The sequence below is a fragment of the Siphateles boraxobius genome, unplaced genomic scaffold (genome assembly GCF_051911475.1).
Source record: "Siphateles boraxobius isolate OS27281-9 unplaced genomic scaffold, OSU_SipBor_1 19, whole genome shotgun sequence".
In the NCBI taxonomy this organism is placed as follows: domain Eukaryota; kingdom Metazoa; phylum Chordata; class Actinopteri; order Cypriniformes; family Leuciscidae; genus Siphateles; species Siphateles boraxobius.
In genome coordinates, this window is record NW_027508799.1 from 2738880 (window position 1) to 2757919 (window position 19040).

The 19040-nt window shown below is 41.2% G+C and overlaps 5 non-coding genes across 5 annotated transcripts; 2 read left to right on the plus strand and 3 right to left on the minus strand.

The window, feature by feature from the left end:
- Positions 1–9526: 9526 nt before the first annotated feature.
- trnaf-gaa (transfer RNA phenylalanine (anticodon GAA)) lies at positions 9527–9599 on the minus strand. Its single transcript has one exon. It is a non-coding gene; the product is annotated as a tRNA-Phe (tRNA).
- A 93-nt stretch (positions 9600–9692) lies between these two features.
- trnai-aau (transfer RNA isoleucine (anticodon AAU)) lies at positions 9693–9766 on the minus strand. Its single transcript has one exon. It is a non-coding gene; the product is annotated as a tRNA-Ile (tRNA).
- An 88-nt stretch (positions 9767–9854) lies between these two features.
- trnap-agg (transfer RNA proline (anticodon AGG)) lies at positions 9855–9926 on the minus strand. The gene has a single exon. It is a non-coding gene; the product is annotated as a tRNA-Pro (tRNA).
- Positions 9927–18161: 8235 nt separating this feature from the next.
- Positions 18162–18234, plus strand: trnak-cuu (transfer RNA lysine (anticodon CUU)). Its single transcript has one exon. It is a non-coding gene; the product is annotated as a tRNA-Lys (tRNA).
- A 126-nt stretch (positions 18235–18360) lies between these two features.
- Positions 18361–18434, plus strand: trnan-guu (transfer RNA asparagine (anticodon GUU)). Its single transcript has one exon. It is a non-coding gene; the product is annotated as a tRNA-Asn (tRNA).
- The last annotated feature ends 606 nt before the right edge of the window (positions 18435–19040 follow it).

A 19040-nucleotide genomic window follows, 5' to 3' on the forward strand; every position in this document is an offset into this window, starting at 1 on the left:
TATTAAAATGTGGATAATATGAATCTGTCCTTTACATGACAACGATATGCTAAAAAAGGAAACGTTTTTTCCTTTGTACAGATGACAATCCGTGAAAACGACTAATAACGCTGTATTATGTATACCAGACAAGTAGTTGGCGATGTCATTTTGTAAAAAAGACTACATGCCTGTGCACACATGCATTATTTTACTACAAAGCACTCAAGCTGAACGTACATGCCTAGACACAAATTACATAATGTATCATATTTTTGTAAAATTTTCAGTCTAAGGATGTTAATTTTTGTAATACAATATTATTACTTTGTCTTCTGGGTAAATTTCATCTTTACAAAGCCAGAACCATTCACTGTTATCGCAATGTAATGTTCTCCTCTGATAAAGTCCCTTTATACTTCCTTTAATAAAATGTCAAACATTTGAACACAAAGGCATAGATATTGAAAACATATCATCCTTGAGTCTGTTGTAAGGAAACCTTGAATTTAAAAAAAGCCATATAGACTAAACATGTAATAATCCATTTTCACAGATTCGTGTTTTTGTAGTTTACACTGAGATGATAAGGGTGTCGTTTACAAAAACGTACACTTTGAAACCCGTTTTCAAAAGTTTGCATTTTTCAGGCCACCAAAATGCCGTTGTTGTGTAAATGAATGGCCAAAACACATAAAAAAAGTCTTCTGTTTTTAGTTGGAAACTAAACATTTTTTAATTTGTCTAAAATTGATGATCTTCCAAGAATCAGTAGAAAATAAATATCAAGTAAAAATTTGATTCATTTTAATACAAAAAAGTATTGATATAAAGGTTCAGTCTAAATAAAAGGGAGTATTTCAAAGATGTTTAATGAAAATTAATAGTAAATCAAGTCTTCAATGTCATGTGTGTTGCTGCAATTCAAATTCGCTCACTAATAAGTGTCACAGATACAATTAACACCTGATGAAATTCACAGAAAGCTCTATCATTTTTTGAAATAGAAATTCATCATTATTATTTTACAGGATATAATGATCTAATATTTACCTCTAGTTCGGTAACTGTTCAGGGTAACTAAAGCCTAAAACAACTTTTTTTAGTTAATGATCTGTAAGACTGGGTCTTAAATAATGCTGTTCATTGATTCGAATACATTTTTTGACATTTGAGTATAAAGTGTTTTAATTCTACAATAAATGGTGTAAAAACGAGTGCTGCTCTTCAGTCTCCAGGCTGAACGGTGGCTACTGCAGTTGAATTTTCCTATTGGATGTTGTAGTACTGCGTAATGTGTGTGTATATATATATATATATATATATATATATATATTGTTGATATTATGGTATTGCGGTTTGACATGCTAATACCCCCCAAATTGTGCCATTTTTAGCCATATATTTTGAAATTATTCCCTTTATCTCATTATTTCACTAATTTGGAACCTATTTTATTCGTGATGAATGAACCACTTGATGAATTATCAACTGGATGAACCAGATTTTTTCCATGGTAGGTACTTTTGCCATTTTTTTTTTTTTTTTTTTTGCTGACAGGGGTCAGTCATTTCAAGCGGTCATAACCACTACTAAGCTGCCAGTTGGCAAGGGTTATCATGGCAAAACATTATCTAGGGGTGTATAGGATGTAAAAAATCGCAACTAGAATTTACCAAAAAAAAATTTTTCCTAAAAATAACAAATTTCTCATGATATCAAAAATATTGTCATATATTCCCCACGGCTTGTCTGGATTTTTGTTGTATTTCCTGTCCTAGTGCCATGTTTTGTAGTCCTTTGTAGTTTTTCTTGTTGATTAGTTCTTTTTAAGGCGGGTGCACACTGTGCTATTTTTGGCAACGATTTGGCTGTCTGAGACAAATTTTAAGAATCCTTAAAGATTTCTATATTCCTAGGCTAAAATCTGTAATCTTTGATTGCTAGTTTGACATGTTCCCCGACAGCAGATTAATTGCCGCTGCGATCAAAGTTTCTTCAAAGAAATTCTGGCAATGTCGGAAGATTTGAAAGTCAAAGACTCAAAGTCCTGCAGTCTGACTTCTACGGTGACTGTCAAATCAAGAACCAATATGAGGACAGAACCTGATGACGCAATTCGTGCAACAACATCAAACCACCACAGGGAATATGTCGAAAAGAGTGAGGTGTATGGTACAGCAAGAAGAGAAACGTATTGAGTTATGGAGGGAAAAGGAGTGTTTATATGACGTGTCATCGCCGCTGTATCATGACAGGGTTAAAAAGGAAGTGACATGGAGAGAGATAGCTCTGGAAATACAATTTTCAGGTGAGCTATTTCCTTCTTAAACATGACCGTTTAATTTAACTACCACTAATTTGTTTTTCAAATTGTAATAGATTTTGTATATCCTTTAATCAAAATTAATAATTTACTTTCTTTTGTAGCATTGGAAGTACAAACAAGTGCATCATCGCTGCACACACAGTTCTCCAAATTGTTGCACCCCAAACCAAGTGAAAGCGGGACAAAAGAGCTCACGTCTAGACAGAACTGGATTCTCAGGCATTTAGATTTTCTCAGGTCTCACGTGCAGTCTCGCCAAGGTTTCCAGTACAGTTAATGTAAGTCAAGAGTAATCTGCATATTATAAATATATCGTCCTTATTATTAGCGTAATTGGTAGCATGTATGAAGTTGTTTTTATTATTAGATTATTATGTTCATCATTTGTAAATCAAACTTTTAAAAGCTCAAATATTCTGTAATTGTAGTATTTGGTTTGTGATGCATACATGCACTTTAGTGAGAGGACAACCACAGAGAACCAGTCAACAATTAGTTGGTATTCATATTCATATTAACAAGTATTTTATTAAAAAGGAGCACTCATACATTGATATATTACATAATCTTATAGTCAATATATTTTTTGATTACAATAGTACATTTCCCATTGTTACATCTTTGTTCTGCATCTAGTTGGATGAAATGAATGACAGCGGAGACGAGCAAGTGCTGAAAAACGAGGAAATAGAGGAATCAGATACAGCTGCATCAGAGTCCTTGTCACTTGAAACATCTCAGCCAAGAGGCTCCACAACCTGGTACAAGCAGCGTCAAAAGCCAAAGCTGAGAGATGAAAAGTTGGAGAGGAAAGAAGGTGGACATCCTTAAGCAAGTTGCTAGTGGTGTCTTTGGCAACACTGAAGATTCGGATGACATTTTTGGCAAACAAGTTGCCAGCGAAATGCATCTTATTAAAAATACTGCAGAGAAAATGCAGGCTAGGCAAGCAATAATGAGAGTTTTATATGAAGCACAAGATAGGTTTATGTCTGCACAGTGTAAGGAGCAAGTACCTTATCCTCCTGGCCTTCCTACTCAATCTACATATTCCCACTTTGTGGAGCGTGCAGTTCCACATCAGCCGCTCTTTCAGGTTTCTCCTTACCAACAGCCCCCTCCATCATCAAGCTACTCACAGTTGCTCAATGGAGCATATCCTCAGGGAGGAGAAATAAATGAATACCGACATCCCAAGTCTCCCGGAAGTTCCGGGAGTCTCCAGCATATTGATAGCGGCTCCCTGATGCCCGCAAATTAGTTCAAATCTTCCGGAATCTAGAGCTCGCGAGCTCCAAACCGTGTAGCGCGGACACGGCAGAGAGGGAGAGAGCGAGAGACCTTGCGTGTGTGTGCAAATGTGCGTGAGTGCCTCGTGAAGCACAGACGTGAACATCATGAACCGGGACACTACCATTGCACTGATGGCTCAGGTTTACATAATTATTTTTTGTGTTTACATGTTCTGTTGGCTTGTTCTAAAAACAAGTGTTTGCCAATATGTTTGCACATAAAGTTAAAAAAATTAAACTACAATTTGATTGTAATTGTTGTGTGCGCATCGCACTCAACAATGTAAAATCTTCATGTAAAATCTTCCTTTTAATCCAGACTCGTAAGTAAATCAAACAAATAAAACAAAAGAAACAAAATATAATCTTAAATCCTAAATATCACGGATGTGGTAAAGAAAACTCCACTCTATTTCCTAAAGGGACGCACCACCACATCATTTACAGTCACAATTCTTAAAGGACCAGTGCACAGTTTTAATAACATTTCAATGTAAATATAGAGAATATTTATCTAATTAGTACACACAAATAAAGAAAGTTTACAATCAAAACACAAATATTCAAATACTGAAATTCAACACATAATATGCAATAATTGTACACTGAACATAAGCAAAATTAGGCTCCTACATTACCGGCCTCTAATTGTTCTCAAACTCTTCGAAACAATTACTTACATTTTACTTTAATATCCTTAGTGAATTATTAAAGTCGAAAGTAACAGAAATTTGGGTTCTAATAGATGTATGGCCTTCACTATATTAATTCTGCCTCCTGCAACAAGCAAAGTTTTGTTAAGGGTCTTTCCAAAATGTTAGTTTTTGTCTTAATGCAGACGAGACCCTTCTTATCAGGAATGGTTTCAATGACCCTTGCTAATACCCCCGAATTCCTGGGGGCGGAGTCATCAACTACCAGAACAATATCTCCAACAGAGAATTTTCTTGTCGTGTTATTCCACTTTTGTCTCTGTTGCAACTGCGGCAAGAATTCCCGACACCAACTTTTCCAGAACAGATCAGAAACGTACTGAACCTGCTTCCACCTGCGTCGAGAATACAGGTGGTCTTTGTCGAACAGTCCTGGAGGCAACGATGGCTTTGACTTGAGTAACAAAAAGTGGTTCGGAGTCAAAGCTTCCAAATCATTTACTTCACTTGATGCTGCTGTGATTGGACGACTGTTGATTATAGCCTCTGCTTCACAGAAAACTGTTTGAAGGCATTCCTCATCAAGAACTTTTTCTCAGATTGTAGCATTAAGGATCTTTCTTATTGAGCATATCAATCTCTCCCATGCCCCACCATGGTGAGATCCAGTGGGAGGATTGAAAACCCACTTAATTCCTTGCTGACTGAGATGGTCTTGAATCCTCTGGTTGTTCCATTTTTCAATGGATTGCCTTAATTCACGCTCATCACCCACATAATTAGTCCCATTGTCTGGCCTGAGAACTTTCACTTGTCCTCTTCTGGCTATAAATCGGTGTATAGCATTTAGACAGGAATCAGTGTCTAGTGAAGAAGCAACTTCGATGTGCCCTGCACGAATTGCTAAGCAAGTGAATATGACCCCATATTTCTTGACAAGTGTTCTTCCACGTTTAACCATGAATGGCCCAAAGTAATCTACACCTACTCTGGTAAAAGGTGGATCATCTGGCAACACTTTGTCTGATGGTAAATCTGCCATTATTTGTTTTCCTGTTGATTAATGTAAATGACCGACACTGACCTCTTGATCTCTGGATCATATCATCATTTGGTCCATGTTCTTTGGCCACTCATTTGTGAATTCGTAAAGAAATTCTGAGCCTGAGATCCATTTTTCATTTTGCAAGAAAGTGCTAGCCCTTTGCCCTCTCGAGGCGCAATCTGCTGGATTTGATGGAGTATCAACATGGTTCCATTGTTCAATCTTTGACATATTTGAATATTTGTATTCAATATTTCAATATACAATATTTTTGACTCTGTTTGCCACGAATGTTCTGAATCTTGTGCTCTCGTTTCTGATATATCTAAGCACAACTGTCCTGTCCGTCCAGTAGACTGAAGGTTTAAGTTTCAGTTGTAGTTCTCTTTGTAACATCAGATCCATTTTTGTGGCAACTGTCGCAGCTGTCAGTTCCATTCGTGGAATTGTGGGTCTTTTTAGAGGGGCAACCCTAGCCTTCCCCATCATCAATGCACAGTGCACTCGATCCTGTTGATTACATAGAAGAAGATAAATTGCTGTACCATATGCATCCTGATTCGCATCTGCGAAGTGATATAGCTGTGCCTCAACAGCTTCTCCAAACCCTACTGGTCTAATGTATCTATTCACCTTGAACTCTTCAAGTTGATGAATCTCATTGAGCCAGTCTGCCCAACCTTGTTTTACTTGCTCTGGAAGATCATCATCCCATCCTTTTTTCAGTATGCATAAGTCCTGCAGGATCATCTTTGATGGTAAAACTACAGGTGCAAGAAACCCTAATGGGTCATGGATAGAACTGACAATCGAGAGTAATCCTCTTCGAGTGAATGGACGATCTTTAATGACTATTTTGAATTGAAATGTGTCTGACTCAACATTCCAATGGATGCCCAATGCTGTTTCCATTGGCAGTGCTTCTTGGTCAAGATCCAAGTTTTTCACTCCACCAGCCCGTTCATTCTCAGGGATAGCTGTTAAAACAGCACGACTGTTGCTTGTCCACTTAACCAAGCGGAAACCTCCTTTGGAACATATTGCTCGTAGACCATGATACAGCTCTATGGCTTGTGTCTCAGTGGCTGTGGACTTTAAACAGTCATCTACATAAAAATTTCGTAGAACAGCATCAGCAACGTCAGCTTTGAATAATGTGATATGATCTTCATCACACTTCCTCAAAGCAAAGCAGGCGCAGCCGGGCGAAAAAGTAGCGCCAAACAAGTGGACAACCATTATAATGGAGACTTGTTCCACCAAGTCTCCATTATAATCTCCTTGAGGCCACCACAAGAACCTTAAAGGATTTGAATCCTATTCATGGACGCAAACCTGGTGAAACAGCTTCCACATCTTCCATAATAGCGATACTTTCCTGTCTGGATCTTGTAATTACACCGACAAGATTACTTGTGATGTTAGGGCCTGTCAGGGTTCTGCCCTGTGTTGTCTTGGTTTCATGTCTCTATGTTTGTTTTGTGTGTCAGCACATGGCTTTGTCTTTGTTGGTGTTTGCCATGTCCTTCTTCTTCTTCTTCTTCTGATTTTTTATTAGTGGTTGGCAAACAACTTATAGTGTGCATTACCGCCACCTTCTGAAATGGAGTGTGGAACAAAATAGCCTTCTTAATTCACTACTAATTAAATAAATAAATACATAAATATCTAATAAAATTATTAATATAAATACATTATCATTCACATTATCATTATTAATACACTTTTAATAACTACTAAACTCATATCATTCTAATGAACCCAGTTTTTTCCAAAAAACTAAAAATTGCTCTATACCCCACATGCCCTGAATTCAGTTGTAATATTTCTTTTATTTCAAATCTAATTTTTTCTTACTCAGCCAATCTTTCAGAAACATCCTTTCCTGCTTATACCTACGACAATTAATAATTACATGTTCTAATGTTTCACTACTATTACACTGCTCACACAACCCAGTTTCATGTTTCCCTATTATTTTAAGCATACTATTTAATCCAGTATGCCCAAATCTCATTCTTGAAATAATGTCCTCTTCCTTTTTATTTCTATTATTTTCTCTCATTTCTCCTACCTTCTTCTGGATACTGTAGAACATTCTTGCTTTAGTTTCATATTCCACTCCTCCTGCCACTTCTTTTTAATTTCTGCTTTGATTAAGCTTTTAACTTCCGCCTTACTATAACTTACTGTCATATCTACCTCTGTTTTTTTGTAGCATTTTTTGCATATTTGTCTGCCAATTCACTTCCTACTACTCCTATATGGGCTGGAATCCAGATAAATTTTTCTATTACTCCGGCTTTATTGATCCTATAAACAGTTTGGGCTTTTTCCAACATAATATCCTGTCTTGCTTCTGACTGCATGTTCTTGAAACTGGTTAGCGCACTACTTGAATCTGACCGTATTAACACTTTATTTGGCTTACTATTTTCTACCCACTCAAGTGCCAAAAGAATGGCCAACATTTCTCCTGTAAACACTGACAATTTATCATTAACTCTTTTATTTAACATAACATTTATTTCTGGTATAATGAACGCAGCTCCTACTCTATTGTCATCAGTTTTTGATGCATCAGTATATATCTTAATAAACATTGAATCATTTTTCTCTAAATATCTACTAACCTGAATCCTGTCAATACTTCTCTTTTTTTCCACTCCAAAAGGTGCAAATCTACTCCTAATTCCCCTAATATCCAAGGTGGGACAATGGATAATGGCACAGTGGGGCTTACCTTTATATATCCTATCCCTATCTCATTGACTGCATCTCCTAATATCCAACCAAAGATCTTAATCTGTCGTCTTTCCTTTTCTTGACAAGGTTGTAACACCTTCTGAGTTAGATGATTTTACTTATGCCCTTTTAAATTTACCCAATATGTTAATGCTATCTGATTTCTTCTAATATCCAATGGCATTTCATTCATTTCTACTTGTAATGCTGCTACTGGTGTTGTTTTAAAAGCACCACAACAGAGTCTTAACGCCTGATATTAAGTTACATCCAATTTTTTTTGTAATGTTCTCGAAGCACACTGATAAATTATACATCCATAATCAAGAACTGCCGGTAACACTTTACTTGAAGGGGTGTACATAAGACTGACATGACACCTTCATAACCATGACATAACATATGTCATGAATATGAAGTAGGGTTTATGCATGTTTATGACAACTGTCATTAAGTATCTTTCGCTCAATAATGACATTTTGAATGCAAATATGACATTGTTTAAGATGTCTTTGTTATGACACCTTGACATAAACCATAACATCATAACCTGTCAGTGTCTTTGTCATGACAACTTGACATTAAATTAAGTTAAACTGGCATGTGGTTGGTTTTGACATTGGCTGTCATGAGGCCATTATAACTGTGTCATGAATATTTTTCGTGACCTCAACTACAGTGGTACAAATTGAATTTGTCATTAAACAGTTATAATGGCCTCATGACAGCCAATGTCAAAACCAACCACCTGACAGTTTAATGTAACGTTAACCAATAAAGCTAAGTGGTTTCTTAAGTTTGATAATTAATCTGCTATGTCATGTTTATGACAGGTTGTGTTGTCTTAGTAATGTCAAGTTGTCATGACAAAGACACTGACAGGTTATGATGTATTGGTTGATGTCAAGGTGTCATAACAAAGACATCTCAAACAATGTCATATTTGCATTAAAAATGTCATAATTGAGCGAATGACACTTAATGACAGTTGTCATAAACATGCATGAAACCTCCTTCATATTCATAACATGGGTCATGTCATGATTATGAAGGTGTCATGTTAGTCTTATGCACACCCCTTCAAGTAAAGTGTTACCCATAACTCCATAAAAATCAGATTATTACATACCATTTCGATTACACAGACTTACAATTAGCCCACATTATGATTATTATCGATTATAGCCCACTTAAACAACACAAGGCCCATATTACGTCATACAACGTAATGTTAATGTTAATAAAGGCGCAGTTTTATGGTTAGCCTATGTATTGAATTACAGCTGAAATGAACAGACACAAATTATTTTACCTCTGGTAAAAACTGGCGCCCAAAACTGTAGGCTAATTAACGTTAACGTTATGCATAATTCAGCCGTATAGCGGTACGAGGTAATCTATATGATAGGCTAGCTATTGAAAGGAAGATAGCGATGAGGCTAGGTGGAATCAGTTAGACTAAAAGAGGCGGTCTTGGTTCCTCTGCCGAAACCCGGGATTGAACCAGGGACCTTTAGATCTTCAGTCTAACGCTCTCCCAACTGAGCTATTTCGGCCAGGTACTTGTGTGGTTTAGCCAGCAGTTATGTCTGGGAGACCGCCCGTCATTTTCGAGAAGAGCAGAGCGAAGGTCCCAGAGAGAAAATGATTGGCCTGTACGGGGATCGAACCCGCGACCTTGGCATTATTAGCACCACGCTCTAACCAACTGAGCTAACCGGCCTCTCTCTGGCACGTTTTATCCCCAATTTCTCAGAAATGTCCTGGTTGCCCTAATCAGGCTGAAGAGATTAAAAGCAAAGCCTAATAATGGGCTCGTCCGGGATTTGAACTCGGGACCTCTCGCACCCTAAGCGAGAATCATACCCCTAGACCAACGAACCGAAACATACGTACTCCCTGCTGCTGCCGGGCCGCAAACATTTCAGGTTGCATGGCTTAAAGCGCAATATTTCAATTAAATCTACAATTAAAAGGTAGCCAGTGCAAAGTTGCCAGCACAGAGGAAATGCGGCCTCTTTTTTTGTGGTCATTGGAAATCACGCTGCAGCACCTGCACACGTATTCGGGCTATATTCCTGTACGTTATGGAAGAGTTTTAGTTACATGTGAAACAAGTCTCACTCCGCGGGGTGGGCTCGAACCCGTGTTCTGCGCGACTAGTGTGTGATCAACTGCGCATGCGCCTTCACTTGGTTATCAATGTGACATATCATAATATTGATTGATATTAATTGTGTATATTATTTTTTAAAAAGCATATTACATGTTTATGGTTTAATAAAACTAATACAAATGTTTATTCAAATATGTGTTTTTTGTGTGTGGGATTGATTGATGTGATTTATCTGATTTATTTTAGGACACTTCAAATGTTTTATACACACAAATGCACACAAATATCGAAATGTAATTTTTTTAATTAAAATGAATACACACAAATATTGAAATAAGTACACACACACATAAATATATGGACATACACACAATATATGTGTTATATACAATGTATACTCCATGAAAGAGTGGTTGGGGCCATGTACAGTTTGCACATTCCAGTCCCAAGGCAATTAAAAGCAGCACAATGAATAAGAGTGTGAACAGTATTTATTTACTAAAACTACAAGACATTAATGAACAACAATAAAGAACTAACAATGTAGAAATAGAATAGAACATTCTGTAATATAAATTAAACAAACAAGACATTACAGAAAGATTGAGAGAGAAAAAAGAACATAACTGTATTTACACATAGATATTTATTTACAGGTATTAACAAACATTTTTTTTCTGTTTTGGAAGATTTTTATTATGGAGGTGGCTGTCCAGGTTTTTTCTGCTGGCACTGTTCTACCAGCCACTCCTCTAAAGATTAGCCACCAGAGACACTGGGGCAAAACGTGGCACTGCCGAAGCGGCTGTGGCCGAACTCCTTGGTTTTGGGCTTGCCACACTTAGAGCATTTGTTATATGACACTTCACGGACATATTTCCTTTTGTGGGCTCCACTGGCCTCCTCTTCTGCCCTGCATCGTCTGTTCCTCTGAGTGAAGCGGGACACAGACACCAGGGCAGTGGGAGCAGGAGCCTCTCGCACGTCAGGAAACACTGGAGTTGGAGCCAGGAGAGGAGCAGCTGAAGCGCCACCTGCACCAGCTGCCAGCACCGTGGGCGCAGTGTTCAATAAAATGAACTGGGGCAGTGATACAGGAACTGGGGGAGGAGTAGGAACTGCTCGGGTAATTGGCCTCACAATTGCAGCACTGGCAGGTCGTCTGCCTGGCCGTAGCTTAGGAGCCTGTCCCGCTCTGTTAGGAGGAAGGACAAACTCGTGCCGGGCCCCTGATGTGGAGGGAGCCTCATCCAGCTCTTCCCGCGGAGCAGGAAGCTGTGAGCTGGCCACAGCGATGCGGTCTTCTGCAGCAAGGCCCTGTGGTAAGGACAGTCACTTCCTGGGTGTTCTCCCTTCGATTAAACCTGCAATCAAAAAATTTATTCATAATAAATAACTGCTATCCCTTTCTTTCAAATGTCAATGTAAAACCATGCTTACCACTGAGTGAGAGTCCTCTGATTCAGCATAAACAGCTGAAGTGACGTGGCCTCCATCAGAGTTTGGCAGTTCAGCACCAGGTCTCGGATGTGGTGGTAATCCGTGAGCACCTTAGTCCAACGAGGAAGACAGACTCCATCCTTCTTAGTTGGGGACTTGTGAAGTGCACACAGTTTGATACACATGGCCTCAACTAAGCGACTGGTGCTGGGCCACTGAGCTGGACCCCCAGGATGACCAATCAGGCACCTCTTCACACTGTCCACACCCGGTGTCACTCCTGTGTTTTTCGGAGCCTTGAAGCGTCCGTGGGTCAGTTTGGGCTGGTGTCTGGGCTGATAGTGGATCTTCCTCTTGTCCCCATCAGGAAGAGCAGTCCACAGACGGACGACCTCTGTGACCTGCTGCTCGTCCAGGTAGAGTGTCTGACGGAGGGACACCAGGTACTCAGCCAGATCCTGCACCTTATCCCAGCCTGCAACGCCATCGGGTCCAAGAACAGGAGCCTGCAGGAAAGTATTACAATAACAATACACAGCATGTTAAATGTCAGAGTGTAAAAGCAAATAGAAACTAATAATGAGAAGCTTACTTACAGGAGCCTGGTCTGCAACACTGGACCCAGTTGATGTTGCAGGAGCAGAGGCAGCACTTGGCTGGACAGAAGGCTGTGGAGGAGACTGCAGAGGAGGCTGAGCAGGGCGCAGAGGAGGCGGGGCAGGGCGCAGAGGAGGCTGGGCAGGGCGCAGAGGAGGAGACTGCAGAGGAGGCTGGGCAGGGCGCAGAGTAGGAGACTGCAGAGGAGGCTGGGCAGGGCGCTGCAGTCCTGTGGGTGGCTGTAGTGAGGATGGTCCTGGTGCAGAGGGACAGGGGTTGAAGGCCTGGGGGCCGCTGCTGTGGACTGGGACAGGCTCAATGGGGTCATAGAGGACTGGCACTGTGAGGTCCTCAGGTTCCTCCTCAATAAAGCCTTCGTCCTGCACCACCTCATCAGTCATCTGCTCCACCAGCCGATCCTCCTCTTCTGGGTTATCCATAACAGTCAGGGATTTCCCAGACTGACTGTACAGATACTCCATACCCAGCAGCTCCCCTGCAAAAGAACACACATACAAAGCACATTCACGTTATTATAGCTGTAGTGGCTATTTGTCCATAATAAACTGAAACAAAAAACAAACAATCAAACTTTTCAAAGTTTGATCGTTTGTAGGCTTGACGCAGTTTAACAGATCAAAAAATTAAAATACTAAACAAAAAGATAATAAGCATAAATGCAAAATAAAGCAAATTCACTTTAGCAAAACAAAGCAAAGAAATAAGGCTATAAAGGGTCAAATTAAGCCTAAATTAAACAAAGTACAAATAACTCCAAATAAAAGTTTAATTATTTGAAATACAATGTAAAAAATGTACACTCAAACACTCATTCACCTGTATAATGTATAATCTTTTGTTTGAGATAACATGAATAATTCTCACCTGTGTAAGCCCCTGGAGGCTGGTAGCGATCATCCAGGGACATCTTCACTACTTTGCAGCTGAGCCGGTTCATTGCCTCCCTCTCAACGCTACTGTAGGTCCTCAGGTCAGTCTTTCCCCTCACTGCTTCATCCATCCGGTCCTGGTTCCAGCGCATCAGGCCTTCCAGGAGATAGGCCTGGAAATGCGCATCACTGGCACTGGTCCCTACGGGTCAAATAAAGTCAAATATTAGTTATCTATGTATTCAGTATGGCAGAATAGGTTATAAAAGTTTAAAGTTTTTTGCAGGTTATAAAAGTTATAACCTACCTGGGATGAAGCGATTTAAATGGAGGTGGAAAGACTCCAAGGAGGTGGAGCCACGAGCACAGCGATAGCAGCTGAGCTCCACACCACCCTTCTTCAATGTGTCTGTCTTCTGGTACAGAGGGAAGCCATTTGGGTCCTGAATACAGGCGATGTGCCTCTGCTGGTCTATCCAGACCTGTTGGATTCGCTCATGGTCCAGCAGTGGTACACCCAGAGTGTCCCTCCCCTTCTCACTGTCCATCTCATCAATGAGCGCCTTGATCCTCCAGGTGGTCTCCTCAACTCCTCTGGTCCGCTTGCGACAGTGCAGTGCCAACTCCTTCCACGGTAGCTTATCCAGAGCCTTCTATGAGACTGGACCAACTTCTCTGGCCTGTAACTCCCCCTGTTTGGCCAACCGTAGAGCAGCGACATCATCTGGATCCAGCTCAAAGATGCACCTGGAAAGCCGAGCCATGAAGGTGCCGTAGAGCTGATGAGCCTCCGTGATGACACCTGCTGCAAAGCGCCGCATGAAGTGCCAAATGTCTAGGCGCACTTGGAGCTCATCCCACTCTATGAACATGGCTCTGACCTGCGACTGTCTGTGCGCGTGTGGGCTGCAGCAGTCTCTGTCCACATACATGACGGCGGGTGGTGCCACTCCCCCCTCCCTGTACCTCTTCATGAGACCCACCGCCATGGGCCACAATCCATGCCCCTCTGCCGCTGTGAGGACTGACACCAAAACCTGGCCGTGCTCATTGCCTACATTAGTGCACCAACCAGAAGTGTTGGCAGCAGCGCCGGCCAGTTTTTTGGTGACCTATGTAAAAAAAAAAACAGTAGAATAAACAAATGTCAGAAAAATTTAAGATAATAACAATTATTATTACTCAAACTTGACTTTTTATACCTTTTTGGTGGAGTCCATCTTGAGGACAGAGCCAAAGACTGAGGTTATTTTGGCCTTGACCTCAGGTAGCCGCGAGAGGACGTCCCTGGCATACACAGACAACAGCCACTTGGGTTTGGGGATGGGTGGGAGGGGCGGGGGCGCAGAAAAGAGTGGAGGCTCAACGATGGAGGAGTCTGTGAAGGGCTCACAGACAGTGAGGTACTCCAGCGTCCGCTGTGACCACGCTGAGGTGTGTTGCTCCTGCAGCTTTTTGTGAAGCTGTGTGACACTGTTGCCCCGGGTCCTCTCCCGCATCATTATGACTACACGGTAGTCACACGAGTACCTACTGACAGTCAAATAATTCTGTTCAGTACCACATCTTATTATTTCAATGTTAATATCAGTAAATCAACGTATTTGATTTTATACAGTACAACAAATTACAGTGCATTGCTCTAAATATGAAAGTGTTCTACCTGTATGTCAGAATGGCGGGGAATTTTCTGTGGTGTCCCATGTCGAGCTGTCCCAGCATGTCTTCAGACCAGGCTGGATACTTCTTCTTGCACCCTTTGCACTCCAGATACTCTGTGGCCATGTCATACAACCCGTCTATGTCCAGGACCTTGCGCACAGTGCGATAAAGGCCAGCAGCTGTCAGCTTGTGGTTATTGCAGGCTGGCTGGACTAAGACAAGAAGATATCAGGAGAAGTAGGGGGCTGGGTGAAGACGGTCGGGGGCTGGGGAGGATACCACCAGAAGTTGGGATGTGGCGTCAGCTCAGGCTTCCCTGTTTTTATGTTGGCCCTGAACAGAGTCTTCCTGATCCAGTCCTGCTGGAAAGACGGGAGTTGCTCTTTCCAGTGGACAGGAAGCTCTGCAGGCGACTGTGAAACCTGGCCAGGGGTCCACTATGCTGGAGGAGCAGGATAAGGGGCAGGAGCAGGGGCAGTAGCACGAGCCGGGGCAGGAGCAGGGCCTCTCGAGCCTGCAGTGGCTGGAGCGTAAAAAAACACAACAAAATTATCTTATTGTTTTAGACTTTAACTGCATGACTTTCTCAGATCTGCTGGACAGCTACTGCGATTACAAGGTTTACTGCAAAGCATGTATGATTAGTAGAGAGACGACATGATGATGAAAAGATGGAAGGAAGCAGTGAAAATCATCCTGTTTTTCATCCAAGCACCATTAGAAGAAATACAAGAAGAAAAAAAGATGGGATCAGCCAAGTGTGAAGCGAAGCAGACCAAACACTACAACAGCCACTTATTCCAAGGGGAGTGGGGGAAGTGTGAGATGACAAGAATGAGCTTTAGTCAGTGATTACGATAAAAAATGAAATAAAACCTTTTACATACACCTTTAAATTCTCTTTTTTCCTTTGAGGATGTTCACTCAAAGAGTGAATGTAGATTGACACCTAAGAAGTGCCATTCATCTGTGTTGTGAAATAAAATAATGTCATTTAAAAAATACTGTTTTATTTTATTTGTAATTGTTTGTAAAATATTGTTTAAGATTTACATGCCTTGAGGAAGTTGTTCCTCAGCTTGCGAGGCTAGAGTTGCCATCTCCAGGTCATCTTCCTCCTCAAAAAAATCTGTAGCAGCAGAGTCTGTAAAATAACATAAAACACTAAGCACATGTCACCAACACACTTGTATGCGTTAAGTGATAATCACCACATGTAAAGAGCTGTCTCCGGGCTGCGGACTCAGACGCAGGAGGTACACGTGGTCCTGCAGCTGTTGAACACGTATTTTCGTTAGACATATATACTGCATAATATATACTGTAATGATTTTAAAGCTTGCAAATCACTTACAGGGTTTGGCTGGAGACAAAATTTTTGTGCCAGCTGTGAAGCAGATAAATGCCTCCCCGCGCCAACAGGGCCTTCACATTGGTCGCCAGCAGTGGCCTGTTCTTAGTGGCAGTAGGTGGAGGAGGAACAGACACAGTGGCAGTGGGCACAGCAGCAGTGAGGACAGATGCAGTGGGCACAGTGGTGGTGGGCACGTGGGCTGGAGCCTGCCTCTTCAGCACGTATGCTTTGAAAAGGGCCATATTGGTGTTAGGCCTGGCCTTTGCCTTCTTCAGGTAGGTGATGAGAGCCTGAGCCTCCTTGCTTGGGTCCTCATACACCTCCTTCATTGACCTACCCTTAAAATCCCCAAACTCCACCATCAGACATCCAGAGTCTCCTGTCCTCTGGGCCTCCTGCAGCATGACCTGTTTTTTCTGATACACCTCCACAGCTCGCCTACCTCCCTGATCTGCGAGGTGTATCTGAGGAACAGGTGTTTGTTGGCCGACAGCGGGTTGTCCCTCTCCTCCTCCCCCAAAATGCTGCTGACCAGATAGCAGGCATACCCCAGTGAGTTCTCCAGCAGCCACAGGAACCTCTGACCCTGGTGTTTCCCAAACTGGATCTTGCAGTGAGCCAGAACCAGGAACTGGTCTCCAGGATTCCCTCCATTCTGCCTCACAAAGGCAGTGGCCTCAGCCAGGACCTCCTCCTTACACCTGGCCCTCCCTGCCAACAGGAGTCGACCCTCAGAGGTTCTTCGTAAAACCGGGTATGCATACATAATCTGAAAGGACACAGGCATAAACAGAACGTTACATAGCTGTCATATTCCAACTGAAAGTATTTTACTACAGCATTTGTTTTTTATGTAATTAATTATTATAATATTATAATAATTAATGATTATTATTATTATGAGCATAAGCATTATTGTTTTTTATACAACTGTGAATCACTTTGAATTGCCTTGTGTACAAATTGTAAATAGTGTGATGAACTTATTAATAAGAAAATAAATAACACTTCTTGGTACAATCTTGCTGGTATCATTCCATGCTTAAATCATTTTGTTTTGTTTAGCTTTTGTGGCAGAGATTACTAAGAAACACCAAATATAACATAAAGGCGTTTATGACAATTCATAATAAAATGATCATCAAACAGATCTAAAACTTAAAAATGGTATATCAAATCGTTTTGGTATATCTTTTATAACATAGTTGAGAATCATTTGTTGAAACAAAAAAACACTTGTTTTTGCCTATTCATGTCTTTTTAAATATGTATAACATAGTATTTAAAAAGATAACATAAATATGTATACTGGTGTATAACATAGTATAGTATAACATATATGAATTAAACTTTTTTTTTAAAGGTTTTAGTAAAAATCTTCTTGTGCTAAAAATAATGTAATGAATGACACAAAAAATACTAAATTAACAACAACAAAAAAATGGTTTAAGGAGGATATAGCTTAATTAGCGGTCGGCTAATTATCTTGACAGTAGTGACATGTTGTTTACTGTATATCATGGTAAAGTTGCAGGTTCATATGTACAGAAGAAAACGTGTGCTATTACACACTAGCTAGCTTTATTGGCATGTTTAATTGTCTAAAAACAAACACTGTTTATGAATAAATAATGATCGATTATACAGTAGTGAAGAATAGACTTACCTGTTGCAAAGATTGCAAAGATGACGATAATACTAGCGGTCGCCGATTGGTCAAAAGTAAGCCACAGGAGCAGAGCCAGGAGAGAAACGTGATTGGTCAAAAGTAAGCCACAGGAGAGAAAGGCGATTGGTCAAAAGTAAGCCACAGGAGAGAAACACGATTGGTCAAAAGTAAGCCACAGGAGAGAACGCGATTGGTCAAAAGTAAGCCACAGCAGAGAAACACAATTGGCTCACGTGGGCTTACTTTGGGCTTACTTTGGCTCCAACCTTAACCCTGACTTTACCCGCAAGAGGCTATGCCAAGCCTGTGCGAAATGTGAGGCTCCCTTTCACGGGTGCAATTTAGGCACGGATACAGACGGCGACCAGCCCGAAGCAGTTCACCGCAGTTGCCCGGCTAGGTCAGTCAGTATAGCATGAGACTCTTAATCTCAGGGTCGTGGGTTCGAGCCCCACGTTGGGCGCATCTATTAGCCCTCTCTCTTCCCAACGGGGTCTCGGTTTCCAGCGTGGAAAGCGAGTCCGCCATTGCCGGAAAAGTCCAGGTCTGCTTTTTTTTATAAGCTAACCCATGGACAGGCTAGCCGTAGGTCTCTGTGGCGCAATCGGTCAGCGCGTTCGGCTGTTAACCGAAAGGTTTGTGGTTCGAGCCCACCCAGGGACGAATGGTGTTTTTCGTTGACGTCCTGCCATGCAACCACCAACACAGCTGCAGACGTGTGTCCACTAACACATCCGTGTCATTTCGGACGCATGACACGACGTTTCTTGGCTCCTTTAAGCGTTTACAGCTTGGTCAGTTGCTTTGTGTTCAAAGAAGACAGCGGGTGTTGTGAAAGTTTACATCAGCTTATGTTTGCTGTGGCGCGTGGATGGAATGCTCATGTTTTGTTCCGGGTGGTGGAGGCCTGTGTTCCAGAGAGGTCCTGCTCAAAACTCTTTTTAAAACACCATCGAGCATCCGTAATAACTTCCAACATTGATCGAACGTGGATTTTGTTCTCATAAGGAGGTCACCGGTAACTTGTAACCTATCATTTTCTCAGGCATCAAGTCAATCGATTCGGCATAGGCCTATATGTACTAGCCTTTTTGCTTCCGTTTGGAGGTTGTGTCCCTCCAACTCTTTGTTGTATGACTCACTTTTGCCTTTGGATATTTTGAGAAGTTTGTCTTCGGTAACCGCTCTCTCACTCGACAGACTGAAACGCAACTTTAACTCCGGGTTGTGCATATTACTGGCCTGCTCTACTGGGTCGATTTGTGTCCC